A 16,318-nucleotide genomic window follows, 5' to 3' on the forward strand; every position below is an offset into this window, starting at 1 on the left:
TCAAGTGGACCTAGTAGATGTCTACAGAACATTTCTTCCAACCTCTACACAATATACATTCTTCTCAGCAGCCCATGGAACCTTCTCCAAAATAGATCATATCCTAGGGCACAAAGCAAGCCTCAGCAAATATAAGAAAATAGAAATAATACCGTGCATACTATCTGACCACAATGCAGTAAAAGTAGAACTCAACAACAAAAGTAAAGACAAAAAACATGCAAACAGCTGGAAACTAAATAACTTATTACTAGCATTTGTTGCCCTTAATGCAGAGAAACTAAAGCAGATACCTTAAAGCAACTGAGGCCAATAGGAAAAGGGGAACAGGTACTAGAGAAAAGGTTAGATCAAAAAGAATTAATCTAGAAGGTAACACCCATGCACAGGAAATCAATGTGAGTCAATGCCCTGTATAGCTATCCTTATCTCAACCAGCAAAAACCCTTGTTCCTTCCTATTATTGCTTATACTCTCTCTACAACAAAATTAGAAATAAGGCCAAAATAGTTTCTGCTGGGTATTGAGGCGGGAGGAAAGGGAGGGGGCGGAGTGGGTGGTAAGGGAGGGGGTGGGGGCAGGGGGGAGAAATGACCCAAGCCTCGTATGCACATATGAATAATAAAAGAAAAATGGAAAAAAAAAGAGTTAATATAGACAGGGCAAAAACACGTGCAGAACACATGACTTGAGTCCAAAATATATAAATAATTTTGAAATTCAGTAATATGCAGGAAATCCAACAATTCAAATGAGCACTTCACTAAGGAAGATATAGAAATAGAAATAAAATAAGCACATGAAAATTGTTCAACACTAGTAGTCATTTGGGAAATTAAAATCACAATGGGGGTCTTATTACTCTCCAACTTACACACTAGTATGGCCAATGTGAATGATTATAAAAAAGAACACAGTCCAGACAAGCAAAGTCGCTGGGACTATTTATTGTATACAGCTGTTGGAGACACAAAGCGATACGACTTTGGAGAACAATTTGGCAGGTTTTCTTTCATCACTAGAGATTGAACTCAGGCCTCATGCTTGCTAGGCAAGTGCTCTACCACTTGAGCTCCAGCTCCAGTCTTGTTTGACAGATTGTTGAGAAGTTAAACTTTGCATATGCTTCAGCAAACCCAATCCCGGGTATTTATCCAAGAGAAATAAAAATAGATGTCTATTCAAAGACTTTTACACAAATATTCATAGCATTATTGATCATAATTAACAAAAGTAGAAGCAACCTAAATTCTACCCATGAATGGATAAACCATGATATATTCATATAATGGAATACTGCTCAGCAAATAAACAACTTACTGATACAAACAATAACACAGGTAACTTTGACAGCATCATGCTTCATGAAAGAACTCAGACTCAAAAACTGCATCCAGTGGGAGTCCACTTGTTTGACATCCTAGAAACAGGAAAACTAAAGGGACAAGAATGAGATCAGTGGTTTCCAGAGCCCAGGAAGAGGGAGGAACTGATTACAAAGGGGCATTGGGGACTTTTTAGAGTTAATAGAAATACTCTTTATTTTGATAGTGGTAGAGGCTGTACAACTGTATACATTTGTAAAAATTTATCAAATTGCCCTACTAAAATAATTTATATTAATGTAAATAATTTTTAAAAACAATTTTAAAACACACTCAGATTTCTGGGAAACTGCAAATAATCAGGAAAAAAGATGAAATGAAAATGATATGGAACAATACTTTTGTCCAACCTTATCACTAGTCTATTTGAAAGTCTGTGTGAATTTCCAAGAAACCACAAACTAACAACTTTCCTGAAAGCAAATAGAAAGGACAGATAAATCAATCATTTAAAATAGACTAAAGCACATAAGAAATCCAAGTGTTTTGAATGTCCCTCACAGTATTAGGACATCTAATTTTCTGAGGGAGCATTTTCAGTCCTTTAAGAAACAAACAGTAGAGCACCCTGAGTTAAATTCCCAGTACAGAAAGAGAGACAGACAGAGAGATTCAGAGAGAGAGACACACAGAGAGACACAGGAAACATGTAATTCTTACTTCAATGAAATGGTACTAGGACATAAAAAAGGAAAGATCCTTCAGGAATACTTTCTAAAGCTAATCCAATACACAAAATAAGACTTTACAAAGAATGACTCAATAATTTCTAGGCAAAGTTTACTTATGAGTGTGGAAACAAAAATTATAAATTAAAGCCTAGTGTGTTGGTAAATGCCTATAATCCCAGCATTCAGGAGGCTGAGGCAGGAAGATCAGGAGTTTGAGGACAGCCTAGGCTACATAGTAAGCCATTATCTCAAGGGAAAAAAATCTAAGTTACATATTGTTTAACTGAACAGCCCAATAGAGTAACACCTCATGGTGATGAGATGTGGTTTGTTTTGGCTGTGTAAGATGGTTCAGTATCAAGAAATGTGTATTCATTCTTCACCACATTGAAAGGGTGGAGGGAAAATCACCTGATCATTTCTGATCCTATTGCTTGATTTATTTCCCAGCTTTCACATGTCTCATCCACATTGCAGGCAAACCAGGACACTGAGACACAGCACTCTTGGATAGATTTTACCTTTCACCAATCTAGAAACATCCTTCTCTATGAGGGTAGAGACTCTGCTTACTGCCTACCCTACTCAACAAGCATTTATTGGATGAATACCAATAGGTACCTAAAAGGCTTTTAAAGAAATTCAATATCCAACTCTGATAAAAGTCTTGGTAAAATGGAAATAAATGACTAGTTTTTAACATGATAAAAGAAAAAGCTATCTCATATTCAAATCATCCTTCTTCCTTAGTGTTGAAATAATCCAAGCATTTCCAATAGATACAGGACAAGAGATCTCCTCTATTCCAAATATAATTGCCAAAGCAATTAAACTAAAGGTTGAAATAAAAGGCTGGCTTATTGTTAAAAAGGAGGGAGAAAATGGCTATTGTTTGCAAGTCAGCCTTGGTGAAATAGCTGAAAAACATATTAGAAAAGAAAGAGAAGCATTTACTAAGGTGGCTAGTTACAAAATTAATACAGAAGCCAATAGCTTCACAATGTACAAAAACTAGAAAATGTAATGAAAGCAATGATCGGTTAAAATGCAATACAAGAAAAATTCTATATCTAATAGTCATGAGGAAAAATATCTAGAAACAAGCCATTCAAAAATATAAAAGATTTTATAGAGTCATAAGAAATTCAATATTGTGAAGCTATCAATTCTTCATAAATTAATCTATAAATTTACTGCAGGTACAATATAAACCCAATATGGTTTCTGTTGTGACTTCGCAAAATTCTCTACCACTTATCTGGAAAAAATAAATATATGAAAGTATTCAGAAAGTTTTTGAGAAAGAGAAAGGTTGGATAGGTCTTTCAGCTATTGCTAATGTATTATAAAATTATGGATGTTATAAGTAATGGTAATACTAAAGAATGGGCCAACAGACAACATAACAGAACAATGTCCAAAAATGGAAAACAATATTCTTAATACATTGCTGGCTAAAGACAAACAAATTATAGGGTCATGTCTGTATAAAACAAATTTAGAGTAAAGCTCTCAATGCTAAAGTGCTAAATGCTAGAAACTAGTGGTTACATGGTTGCACATTGGGTTCAAATCCCAGCTCTTTTTCCTCAAGCTGTATTCCCATCAACAAAATGCTTAACCTCTCTGGAAAGCAGTCTTCACATATTTCGTGGGTAAAAAATAGTATAACAATACTAACTTCACATTCTTTGACATAATTAAATTAACGTAGGGCCTGCCATTTAGTAAATTCTCTATGCATGTTAGCATACCCATGCATGCATATGTACCTGTGTATATATACTCAATTCTTATTTTAGATTTGTGGGGAGGAGGAGTGATTTGATTCACAGTGTTAGGAGTTCACGCTCTTGGACAAAGTGTTCAAGCGGGAGGTGATGTATGTATGATGATATTTACCTCCACCGTTATTTATACCAACGGAACATTATTAATCCACATGACTAAGAATAATGAACACAGAGACTTCTGTACATTGATACAGAAAGTCACTCCTAACACAGTTAGCCCGTTGGTATCTGAGAGAACATTCCGTGGACACTGCTATTGGAGGAAAAACCATGTACGCTCAGATGCATACTTACAGCTTTCCCATTACGCCACCCAACATCTGCTAAAGACTTGTGGTATTTCAACAAATCTAAAAGTTTCATTTTATCACTTAAATTAAGCACATTCACTTTTATTTTTTGAGCACCATTCGCTTTTTGAGAGGCGGATTTTCACAAAATGAAGGCAGAGAAACTGCAGGTCACATAATGGTTTAAACTGGACAGTAACGTGACTGACTGAGAGCTTCTCTATCAGTTGAGTAGAGTGATGCATATGTGGGAATTTTAAGGTTTTTAAATTTATTTTTACTCGTTTATTTATGTATTTATTTATTTATTTACTTATTTGGCTACACTTGGTCAAAACGGTGTGTAATGAATCTGCCAACAAGGTGGGATTACTTTACATTATTGGATAAAGACAAGGAGATTATAAGGCCATTGTATATGCATAGCTGTGTTCATGAGTCTAAATGCTTTCTTTTTCTGTGGTGGACTGGATAGCAACCTCTGATATATTCGTCCTTCTGGAACCTGGAAATAAGGTCTTGGCAGATGTAATCAAGTAAAGAATTTCAAGATGAGAACATCCAATGACAAATGTCCTTGTAAGCAGACAGAAGACACAGAACAAGAGGGGATGTGAAGATGGAGGCAGAAGCTGGAGGGATTCATCCACAAGCCAGAGGAAGCTCAGAGACACAGGCAGCCAATAGGCCCCAGGAGGAAGACTGAAGTAGATTCCCCCTCAGAGCAGCCAGAAGAAATCATCCCCACTGACATCTTGATTTGGGGCTTTGGAGCTCCAAAATTGTAAGAGAATAAATTTCTCTTGTTTTAAGCCACCAAGTGAGTGATAATTTGTTACAGCAGCCCAAGAAACTAATATGCTACCCAACTTCTTCAAGTCCCAGTATTCATCTTTGAAAATCTCCACTTACTCACCATGTGCAAGAGTTCCTCCTCACTTCCCAGGACTCACTGTACCTAAATTAAGTAGAATAAATTTCTTGCAACCTGGCCCTATACAAAATTCATGACCAACTCTGGCTGTATCTGCTTTGTCAGCTTTTGATCCACTGGTTATAGAGATAATAGCATTATCTGTGTTAAAAGTAACAGTGTCCAATAATAGGGGAATGGGTAAGTAAATTAGAGTCCATCAACTTGATGAAATACTACATAGTCACTGAATAAGATAATGATAAAGACTAGCAATGTGAAAAAAGGGATTTTGACATAACACTAAGTGAAAGAAAGTATGTTATCAGATTGTATCTACAATATAATAACTCTGAAAAAAATTCTTCCTCCATGAGAGGAAGGACTTCAAACAGCTTTGTTTGTTGGTCTGTGGCACTGATTCTTCTTTCATTTAGAGTCTTAGAGGTGTCATTGTAATGGTGTTTGTGCTATAGTGAAAAAGAAATGACAGGGTCACCAAAGGCAGTTTACCACAGAAGCTTCAGAAAGAGAATGGGTGCCTAGCAGATCTACCAAACTTTGATCTGATAGAAAACCAAAAACTTCATATTAAAGTATAATGTGTTGGCTGGGTGCCAGTGGCTCACACCTGTAATCTTAGCTACTCAGGAGGCAGAGATCAGGAGGATCACAGTTGGAAGCCAGCCCGGGCAAATAGTTCCACAAGAGCCTATCTCGAAAAATCCTGACTTCAAGACCCAGTACCGCAAAAAAAAAAAAGTATATTGTGTTGTATTTTTCAGGTAAGCACTCTACCACAGTGTTATATTTTGAATGATGATTAAAACTCATACTTTACACATGATAAAAGCGAGAGCACACAAGGGAGGGGTGAGGATAGGTAAGACACCTAAAAAACTAGCTAGCATTTGTTGCCCTTAACGCAGAGAAACTAAAGCAGATACCTTAAAAGCAACTGAGGCCAATAGGAAAAGGGGACCAGGAACTAGAGAAAAGGTTAGATCAAAAAGAATTAACCTAGAAGGTAACACACACGCACAGGAAATTAATGTGAGTCAACTCCCTGTATAGCTATCCTTATCTCAACTAGCAAAATCCCTTGTTCCTTTCTATTAGTGCCTATACTCTCTCTTCAACAAAATTAGAGATAAGGGCAAAATAGTTTCTGCTGGGTATTGAGGGGGTGGGGGGGAGAGGGAGGGGGTGGAGTGGGTGGTAAGGGAGGGGGTAGGGGCAGGGGGGAGAAATGACCCAAGCCTTGTATGCACATATGAATAATAAAACAATTAAAAAAAACTCATACTTTAGTGAAGATCAAATTCCTATTAATGGCAGAATCCAGGTAAATTCTATCAATCACTGGTTGTGATCCAATGGCAGGTAAGATAACCCTACATCCTAGTCCTGGCACCCTCTGGGCTTCTTGGATATTACCCCCAGATCACTACTGTCAACCTTCCTTTCCCTAGCACTTATGCTCCTGCTTGGAGATTCTTCTCAACTTCTCCACAAACAGAATGAGAATGAGCCTGTTCATTCTTTGAGGCTCAGCTCCAGTATAGACTCATCCACAAAATACTTGGGCATCTCCTTGACCAGACCCATTCCATTGGTGTGCTTCCAAAATAAAATTTGAGCTTGAAACCCAAAGAAGTGCCCCATTACAGGATTCCTCCTAGATCTCAGAATCCAGTAAATGGACCAGCTTTCCTGGTCCTTCATCTCCCACAGATAGTCCAGGGACCAGAGCTCTACAGAGCAGCCTAACTTTCAGCATTGCATATGGAAATGCAAAGGGCAGAGTGACCTCCAGTAGAACAGTATCCAGGAATAATGGGGAACAAAGTCCCAGTGCAGCCAGGAGTTGTTGGTGGTGAGGAAATGTAAGAGAGAGAGATAGGAAGTAGAAAAACCAGCTTATTTGAGAACCTGTGAATTCCTTGACCGCCACAACAAATTGCCACACAAACAGAAATTTATTTCCTGACAATTGTGAATGCTAGAACTCTGAAATCAAGGTGTCAGGGGGTCGTGCTTTCTGTGAAGGCTGGAAGGCAGCATCCTGCCTTGCTGCTGCCTAGCTTCTGTCACTTGTCAACATACATAGCATTCCCCGACTTATAGACACACCATCATTCACATCTCTGCTGTTGCCACGTGTGTCTGGGTGTCTGTTTCTTGGTCTATGTCTCCTCTTCTCATAAGGATGCGAGTTATCATATTAGGACCCAGTCTAATCCTGATTTAACTTGATTGCATTTGCAAAGACCGTCTTTCCAAATAAAGTCACATCCATAGGTACAGAGATTAGATCTTTAAGATATCTTTTGTGAGGGGAGCCATAATTCAACCCACCACAGACAGTAATCTTCATGGAAATTGTAGGAAGAAAATAAAAAGGGAAATAACAGATGAGTAAAATAAAATAAAAGCAATGGACAAGCTAATATCTATTATGTTTTTCAAGTTTATATTTTGAAGGAAACATTAACCCCAAACTGACACACTCAAAATGGATGAATAATATGAACATGGGGAAAGCCTGACATTTATTGATCTTTTACAGTGTTCTGGGAGTTTCCACACACAAACTCATTTTGTCCTCACAGTGAAACAGCAGGCATTTGTGTTCCCATCCTACAAATGAGGAAACTGAAATGTTTCTACTAAGCATTTGAAATGTGTTTAGTCTGGATTGAGATGCACTGTGTATAAAAAAAAAAACCACTGTATTTCAAATCTTAGTATGTGACAGGAGAATACAGTTTCTTATTAATATTTATGTATAATTACATATAAATGATATATATTATATATATAATACTAATATATTAGATATATATTATATATACTAGACTAAGTGAAAGATATTATTAAAATTACTTTTGCCTATTTATTTTTAGCTTTATTTAATACAGTTACTAGAAATCTTTAAGTTACAAATGTGGATGGCATTTATTTTTATTGGAAGGTGCTGGTCTAATTGATAGAACTGAGAATTACAGGACTTTGTCTTAGACCCAAGCTGAAAACTCCAAAACTGGCTATGTTCTTCACCTTAGTTAGGTCTCTGCCCTCACAGTGAAGACTGAAAGTCAGAAAATGTTCCAGAAACAAGTTACAAACTGTTAACAAATACATGGGGGGAAATCAGTCTAGTGATCAATCCTTAATGTGTGGCTTGTAGCTGATAAATCAAACACAAGAAGAACATGGCTGTCAACTTGCTCTCAGAATCGATGTCCTAATTAGATGAGAACAGAGAGATGTAAATTACCAAGATGTGGAAGAAGGGCTCCCAGGCACTCAGATACACTCGATATGGGAAGAGATAGGGAGGAGATTTCAGCCAGGAGTCCTGAAATCCTTGTCACAGCACATACCCAGTACTGTCCATGGGGAGAGTCTTTTCTAGCTGGAGGACATCCCCAATTGGTCCTGAGGCAGCAGAGGTGGAAGTCATTAAACATTCTAATGGCCTGCCTCCCCTTGCCTTTGACAAAGGTTCACCAAGTCTTCCTAGGAGCTCCCTCCTATATAACTAAAACATCAGCTCCCGAAGGAGAGAGATTTCTGTCTGATTGGTCCATTGATGTATTCCAACTTCCTAAAGCAGTTCCCAGCACATGGAAAGTGCTGGCTAAATACCAAAGAAATGAACAAGTATATGAATGAATGAATTTTGAATTTGACTTCTCGTAGGGGAGGAGGGTATCTAATAGGAAGAGACTATGAGCTCTATAATGAGCTTGGCTTTTGCTGTGATGGCTCTTAGGTGTACCTATCATGGTGTGTGAGCCCCAGACTCCCTGTGTGTCAGAGTTATACCCACAAATACAGGTCCGTTTTACCCAATGTGTGGCAAAGACAAAGTGGAGCCCACTCATCCTGGCTGGAATAAGCCCTGGACCCAGGTGTACACACACATAATGTGCCTAAACACAACAAAAACTCAACAGAGAGCAGAAAAGTACGGAGTTCCCAGATGTCTACAGGTACCAGGACATCAATGGTTAGAATTTTAAGGGAAAAATGAACTGCCAGTTTCTCTTATTTTGGTATCTCTCTGCTGGAAACCATCTCCTCTGCTCAGAAATTTGCCTCAACAGCAAAGCTCCCCTTCTACCCTTTCTCACCTGCTAGCACATGGTTTGGATGCAAGCTCTAGCGGACGACCCTTTAAGAACTCCTGCCCCCTTCTCCCCACTCTTCTCAATCTTCCTCTCCTTTATCCACCTCCCCAGTTCCTTTCACCTTCCCCTCTGATTCCTTATCTGTCAGTAGAAGTAAGTTGAGGACCAACAGAGCAGGCAGGGGGAAGATGGGTGACAGATTGGAATTTAAGGTTGAGTCACATGGGTATGCAGGCAAAGAAGAGTGATGCCTCTTTCTACCTTACTAAGGGGAAGTGGCCAAGATGGTCCTTTGGTGTACACACAGTGCATTGTGGGAGGTGGGCTTGCAGTTTTAAAGAGTAAATAGACATGTAAATCCAAGTAGGGCTGTGTGGAAAGTCAGTGATAGTTAGGGCTCATCTCAGCCTGTGTCACTGCCTGAAAACAGCAGTAGCTGTGTAGATGGGAAGGTGTGTGGAAGGAAGAAAGAGAGGCTGAAGGGCAAGGCAGTTATTTTTTTCACACAATTGGACATTGTCGTCTGATGAGACGGGCCTCCCAGTGAGACTGCAGGACATGATTAGACTGGGGTTTCATTATGCATTGAATTATGTGACCTCATGTGAAAGTAAGGTCTTTGTAGATATAATCAAGCTAAGATAAGGGCTTAGGGTGGACTCTAATCTAACACAAGTAGTGCTCTTATGAAAAGAGGAGAGGAGACACAGAAGAGATGAACCCATAGGGAGAAGGGCTCTTGAAAATGGAGGTGGTGATACAACCATAAGGAGCACCAAGCATTGCTGGTAACAACACAAGCTAAGAAAAGGGGAGAGTCTCCCCAGTGCCTTCAGAGGGATGCGGCCATTCTGACATCTTGATTTTGAAATTCCAACCTTTAGAGCTATGAGAGGATAAATTTCTGCCGTTTAAAGCCACACAATTTGTGGTTCATTATGAAAGCCTAGTAAACTAATACAAGGTTGCTAGGTGGGGTGTGTGTGTGTGTGTGTGTGTGTGTGTATGTGTGTTTCTGTGTGTCTGCTTATCTGTCTGCCTTCAGTTATTACAGGTGAGTTAGTTACCAACAGGCATAATTTTGATAAGAAAAGTAAGCCATTATGAGAAAACATTTATCTGAGGGCCTGATATGACTATCCAATTCCCATTTCCTCTGAGGTTTGGTATTATCTCAACCAAGGAACACTAAGCTAGTTTCTGCTCAGATAAATGTCTGAGCTCTTATGCTTCATTCTCAAGTGTTCCCACTCCCTCACCCCATATAAATGCTTCTTTGCTCTGATTGCAAACAAAATGCATGCTTGTTAGAAACAGCAGGAGAGGGAGAGAGAAAGAGAGAGAGAGAGAGAGAGAGAGAGAGAGAGAGAGAGAGAGAGAGAGAGAGAGAGAGAGAGAGAGACTAAAGTATGAAGGAAAAATCACTTGTTCTAGTCTCCTTATTCCAAGCTCATCACTACTGACGTTCTGTTCTGCTTCTTCCTCCTTCCTTATTATTCTTCTCTCACAAGAGGATTCAAGTTACCTTGCTGCCCATGGGGTTTGCTGAGAACACAGTCACTGGCACAGGCACAAGGCACAGAAATATTCCTCTCTGCCTCTACCCTTCAAAGGGTGCTGGTCTGTCCTGGTCTGTGTCCAAAGTTGGCATGTCCCAATAATCTCACAGTAGTTATGTGATTTTTGAAACCAACCTCTTCCTGGCATGTGTCTAGGACACTCATACTTTGTGATATCTGGAGGAGTTGTACAGTCTGGAGTGGGAGCTGGGTGGTACTGAGGTTGGAAGGTCCCTGGTATAAGTTGAAGTGACCCAGAGTGCAGGTCTTGAACCTCAGACAGAAAGGTCCAATGGCTAGAGAAGATTTCACTCCTACCTGGCAACAAGCTTTGATTGCTGTAATGCTGATCTAGGCTACACATAACTCACCCAGAACTGGGTGAAAATTAGCCCAAGTGGACCAAAACTGTCTACTTTTATCTTCTGATTCCCTCTTGGAGTCAGGAAGACCTTGTATAAACATTCAGAAAGGGAAGGGTCTGATTACCTCATATTTTCCTGGGAAATGAGCTGCAATCTTCCTCTTACTACTTGGCTTTACCCCAGATTCTCCATCCCTAATGTATACACGATTTCTCAAAGAGGTTGCCTTATGTAGTGGGTTAAGCTGTGGCCTCCTAAAATATGTCCACCAGGAATTAATGAATGTGACCTAATTTGGAAAAAGTGTCTTTGCAGATGTAATTAAGGATCTTGAGATGAGATCATGCTAGATTTAAGGTAGGTCCTAAACCCAATGACAGGTATCTTTATAAGAGGAAGCAGAGAGAGATTTGAGGTGAAGAGACAAAGGGAAGAAGGTCATGTGAAGACTGAGGCAATCACTGGAGTTACACAGCCCCAAGCTAAGGAATGTCAAAGACCACCAAGGATCCCTAGAAGCCATGAGAAGCTCAAAAAGGAGAAAGGAGAGGATTCTCCTTCAACACCTCCAGAAGAAGTCTACCCTCTGTCACCTTGATTTTGACTTGTGGCCTCCAGAATTGTGAGGGAATAAATTTCTCTTGTTTTAAGCTATCCAATTTGTAGTAATCTGTATAGTAACCTCAGGAAAGTAACATACCATTGCAGAACCAGTTTCCTGGTTCCTTCATCCTTCAGAATGTTTAATGCTGTTTGGACTGGAGGTGTGGATCAAGTGGTAAAATGCCTGCTTTGTAAGCATGAAGCTCTGAGTCCAAACCTCAGTTCCACCAAAAAACGTTTAACATTGTGAAGGTGTCCCATGAGCAAGAGCTTGATTTAGCTGTATGGAACCCAGAATGTTCACGCAGAAGGGAGGGAAGCTCTAGGTGCTCACAAGGTTCCCCTGTGTCTGGTCCAAGTTACAGATGCAAAGTTTTCCATAGATCACAATTAAATGATGTTGGGGGTGGGTAGTGCAGGGTGTTGGGGGGGCTTGGGGTTGTGCTGTCTGGCTGATGTTGTAATTTCCTTTAATGGGTTTCAGCCAGGGTAGAGATGTGAACAAGTGTGCATTTTAGCTATACTACTGTGGTCACACCATGGAAAATGGACTTACAGGTGTGGACCAAGCATGGAAGCTGGGACAACAGCTAGAAAATTACTGTAGTCATGACAAGAGAAGCTGATGGTCACAAACAGGGTGGTAAGATTTCAGGACATGGTTTCAGGACATGGTGAGGTAGCACTTTGAGCACTGCTGATGGATGTGTGTGTGTGTGTGTGTGTGTGTGTGTGTGAGCACACACACACGTGCACACATGTATGCTCCTCATGTTTGTGCACTCATGTGTGTGTTGAGGGAGGAGCAAAGTGTGAAAAGAGAATCAGAGATAAGTCCATTGCTCTGCCTGGTACTTCCTTCCTACAATGCAGCAAACTTGCCAGAGTCACTATTAGTCTCCACACTTACAGGCAAGGGCCAAAGGAATGAGATGCAAAATCACCCATGACTAGTGGCAAAGGTAGATTGATTTTCCCTTTTTCACATGGTTTACCATGCACTGTCCTTTCTACCACATCTTCAGTGTGGTTCTAACTCTCTCAGCTTCAGACCTCACCCTGTGTCCCTGATGGCATCAGCCTCCTTCAAGTAGAAAGCACAATAGTGTTTCCAGCCCTTTGGATCAGAGTTCAATTGATGAGGTGAAACACTGAAAAGGACAGCACAACCCAGAAAAATTTTGAGGAGATTTACATCCTTTGGCCTCACCTTCAAAATCCTGAAAATTTATCCAAAGGAAAGAATTTAAAGATAGGAAAAAGTAAATTTGTGGAGGCATTCATGGAAGCCTCCTTTACAACAGAGAAATATTGGAGGTTTCGTGGATGTCACAGGGGATGGTTAAATAAATTGTGGTAGTGCCCTTGGTGAGACATTACGCGGCCATTAAAATGCTAATAACATAAGTATGGTATAATTTAAGTGAATAAAAGCATTAAAATTATAAAGATGCAATAATTACAACTATATAAAAATTTCATATGCATGTAGACAGGGACCAGAAGAAAACATGAGAAAAGAAAAATGAGAGAATCTGAGTAAGTGAAATTGTTTTCATTGTCTGCCACTATTATTGTATTGTATGAACATAAACAACTAACTTCTTAAAACAAATATAAAGTCTATGCTGAAACTTCAACTGAACAGCCCCCTATGGATCTGGGTTCATTTAGCACCTGCAGAATCAATGTTAGGTGGTTTTGAGGGGATGATAACCAAATGTTAGTTACTGAGATGCAGAGGGGGCCGATCACAAACCACTTTAACATTTTTCCCCTGAAAACATTTTTGTGCTGCTGTGGCTTTGGACACACAAGCTTTTCCAAATTCCAACAAAGAAACCTCGTCTCCCTCAGCTGGAATCCTTTGTCACAGGTGCACTTTCTTTCTTTTTTTTTTTTTTGTAAAAGTAACAGTAAAGTTTATTAGGAGGGGAACAGTGTGGAGAAAAGAGAGAGAAGCATTTCCTGTTCCCCATGCAGGAAATGGGAGCAAAGATTCCCACAGGTGCACTTTCTCTGAGCAAAAACACACTCCCAATTTACTGGCAGAAACCAGGATTGCAGCCTCCAAGGTCACACCAAGGGCATTGTCATCCTAAGACTCCAAGGGGTTAGGATGTAAGTTTCCCACCAATGGTTTCTGAGCTCTGAGGAGACAACAGGACAGGTAATTGATGGCATCTCTCTCCTTCCTTCTCTGGAGCTGAGTGATATTTGTCTGATGAAATTTGCAGAGGAACAAGGAGGAGAGGTTCTGTGTTTCAAGCTTAAGACAACAAGAAGGACAACCTGCTCTATGCTACATTTGGGGATGGTTTGCTGATTTACACATGCAGTTGAAGTTGGAGTGATCAACTTGTATCATTGGAAGTCAGTGTCTATGGGGATGGATCCGACAGACATCAGGCTACACCAAATACAGTGCTCTGGGCCTTGTGAAATAGATTTTACCATTACAGCCATGGACATAAGTTTTTTCAGGTGAGGACACAAATATAAAGCCATCCTGAGCAACATTTTTTTCCAAGACAAGAATGCAGGAAAGGATCTAGAATGGCACTGAGATCTTACAAAGGAGAATGCTTAGTTAGAATCCTAAATTAAAGAGAGGTGCCTGTCTGATAACATGCATGGAAGAGAATGGATTGAAGCAAAGAGATAATGATGAGAAGAGAACATGGAAAAATTTAAAATCAGTGAAATACTTTCTTTTCTCTATGTTTCTATGACACGAAGAAACTTACTATTTTAGCTATAATGGGATATGCTGAGGGGGATGTCAAAAACCATCATTCATTTGTCAAGCATTATTGAGTGTCCACTGGGTGCTAGGTCTATTTTAGATGTTGGAGAAACATAAGTAAGACAAAGTCATTATCTAAGGTCTAGTGTAGCACACACACACACACACACACACACACACACACACACACACACACACATCACTATAATGTAAGCCAGTCATTGCAAAGACAAATAGTCTGAATATTGCACAGGAGAGTGCATGAAACAATTGGAGATAAGATGGTCAACCTTGAAAAGAGGTGGTAACCATTCTACCCTCTGCTTTTATGAGTTCCACTGTTTTGGACTTAGCACATAAGCGAGATCCTGCTGTATTTGTCTTTCTGTGCTGGGCTTATTAAAGTTGGCATACTGGCCCCCAGGCTGTTGCTGGGGGAATGGGGAGATGTTGGTGGAAGAGGACAATGCTTTAATTACGCGGAATGAGTAAAATCTGGGGACTTAAGGTACAGCGTGATGACTGTAGTTAATAATATTATGTTATATACTTGAAATTTCCTAAGAGGGTTGTTTTGTGTTTTTGCAGATATACAAAAATGTGAAGAGGTGGTTATGCTAATTAGCTTGACTGTGATAATAATTTCATAAAGCATATGTATACCAGAACATCACATTGTATGCCTTAAACAGAAAAAACTACAATTTGTATCTCCAGTAAAGCTGGAACAAATGCTGGGCACTGGTGACTCATGCCTGTAATCCTAGCTACTCAGGAGGCAAAGATCAGGAGGATCATGGTTCAAAGCCAGCCTGGACCAATAGTTTCAGAGACCCTATCTCAATAAAACCCTTCACAAAAAAGGGCTGGTAGTGTGACTCAAGGTGTAGTCCTGAGTTCAAGCCCCAGTACCACAAAAAATAAAAAAGAAACTGGAATAAAATAATAATAAGAGAAAATTATTGGGCCAAGTATGGTGGCCCATACCTGTAATCCCACCTACTTGGGCAGTGGAGATTGGGAGTTTGAGGCCAGCCCCAGGAAAATGTTAGTAAGACCCCTCCCCCAGGTCAACAAGCAGGTCAGGTATGGTGACACATACTTGTAATCCCAGCTATTGGGGAGGCAGAGGTAAGAGGCTGATCTAGGCAAAAACTGTGAGACCCTATCTGAAAAATAAAAAGAGCAAAAAGGGCTGAGGGTGTGGTTCAATTGGAAGAGCTCTTGCCTAACAAGCACAAGACTTGAGTTCACCACCACCAAAAAAATAAATGAATAAATAAGATAATGATTGAGATAATGGAGGTGAGGAAAGGGGCCATGAAGATAAAGTATCTGCATATGAATTTACATGAAGGTACAAAGGTAAAAAAAAAGCAGCTGCTGGAAGGAGCTGCCAATAAGCACTGTGGTGCCAGAACAGAGAGAAGGAAGCAGGACATGTCCAAAAAAGAAGCAAAGAGTTCTGGGGCTCGGAAGGTATGTTGGATGCTGCATTGAAGAGCTGAAGGGCAGACAGAAATTATGTTTAATGGCTGGTGTGTTTGGTACATTACTTTGATAGAGGGTGGACATTGGAGAAAGATAACAAAGGGCAGGAGGATCCAGCAGTGATGGATGCAGGAGTCCTGGAGAGACTGAGAAGCAAGCCAGAGCTGCGGTGGGAGGGCAAGTTCAGGCCAGAGAGATTTCCCACAGTGGCTTGCATACTTGGCTGTATAAGGGATGCCTCTGGCTCCATTTTAAGTATTTCCTGACTCAACTTTAGTTTCTGATTTTGCAGCTTTTCAGAGGGCCTGGACTTCCCGGGTTTTGCGCACCTTGGAATGTGTACTGCTCCATCTCTTCTTGCCTCCT

The 16,318-nt window shown here is 40.1% G+C and overlaps 1 protein-coding gene and 1 long non-coding RNA gene across 15 annotated transcripts in view; one reads left to right on the forward strand and one right to left on the reverse strand.

Annotated features, from left to right (window-relative positions):
* The window catches only part of Ptprt (protein tyrosine phosphatase receptor type T), a 1,025,960-nt gene that overhangs the window by 330,613 nt on the left and 679,029 nt on the right, over positions 1-16,318 (reverse strand). The window lies entirely within an intron of this gene.
* Positions 1-16,318, forward strand: part of LOC141423408 (uncharacterized) — a 77,847-nt gene that overhangs the window by 34,271 nt on the left and 27,258 nt on the right. Inside the window, exons 3-4 of one of the 4 annotated variants that reach the window (XR_012448261.1) lie at positions 2,534-2,673; positions 4,615-6,192. The exons of the other annotated variants lie outside the window; for them this stretch is intronic. This is a non-coding gene — a long non-coding RNA (uncharacterized lncRNA). Of the gene's footprint in view, positions 1-2,533; positions 2,674-4,614; positions 6,193-16,318 lie in introns of those variants that run through there. 4 annotated transcript variants of the gene reach the window in all.

Source organism: Castor canadensis, chromosome 5 (assembly GCF_047511655.1).
Source record: "Castor canadensis chromosome 5, mCasCan1.hap1v2, whole genome shotgun sequence".
NCBI lineage: Eukaryota > Metazoa > Chordata > Mammalia > Rodentia > Castoridae > Castor > Castor canadensis.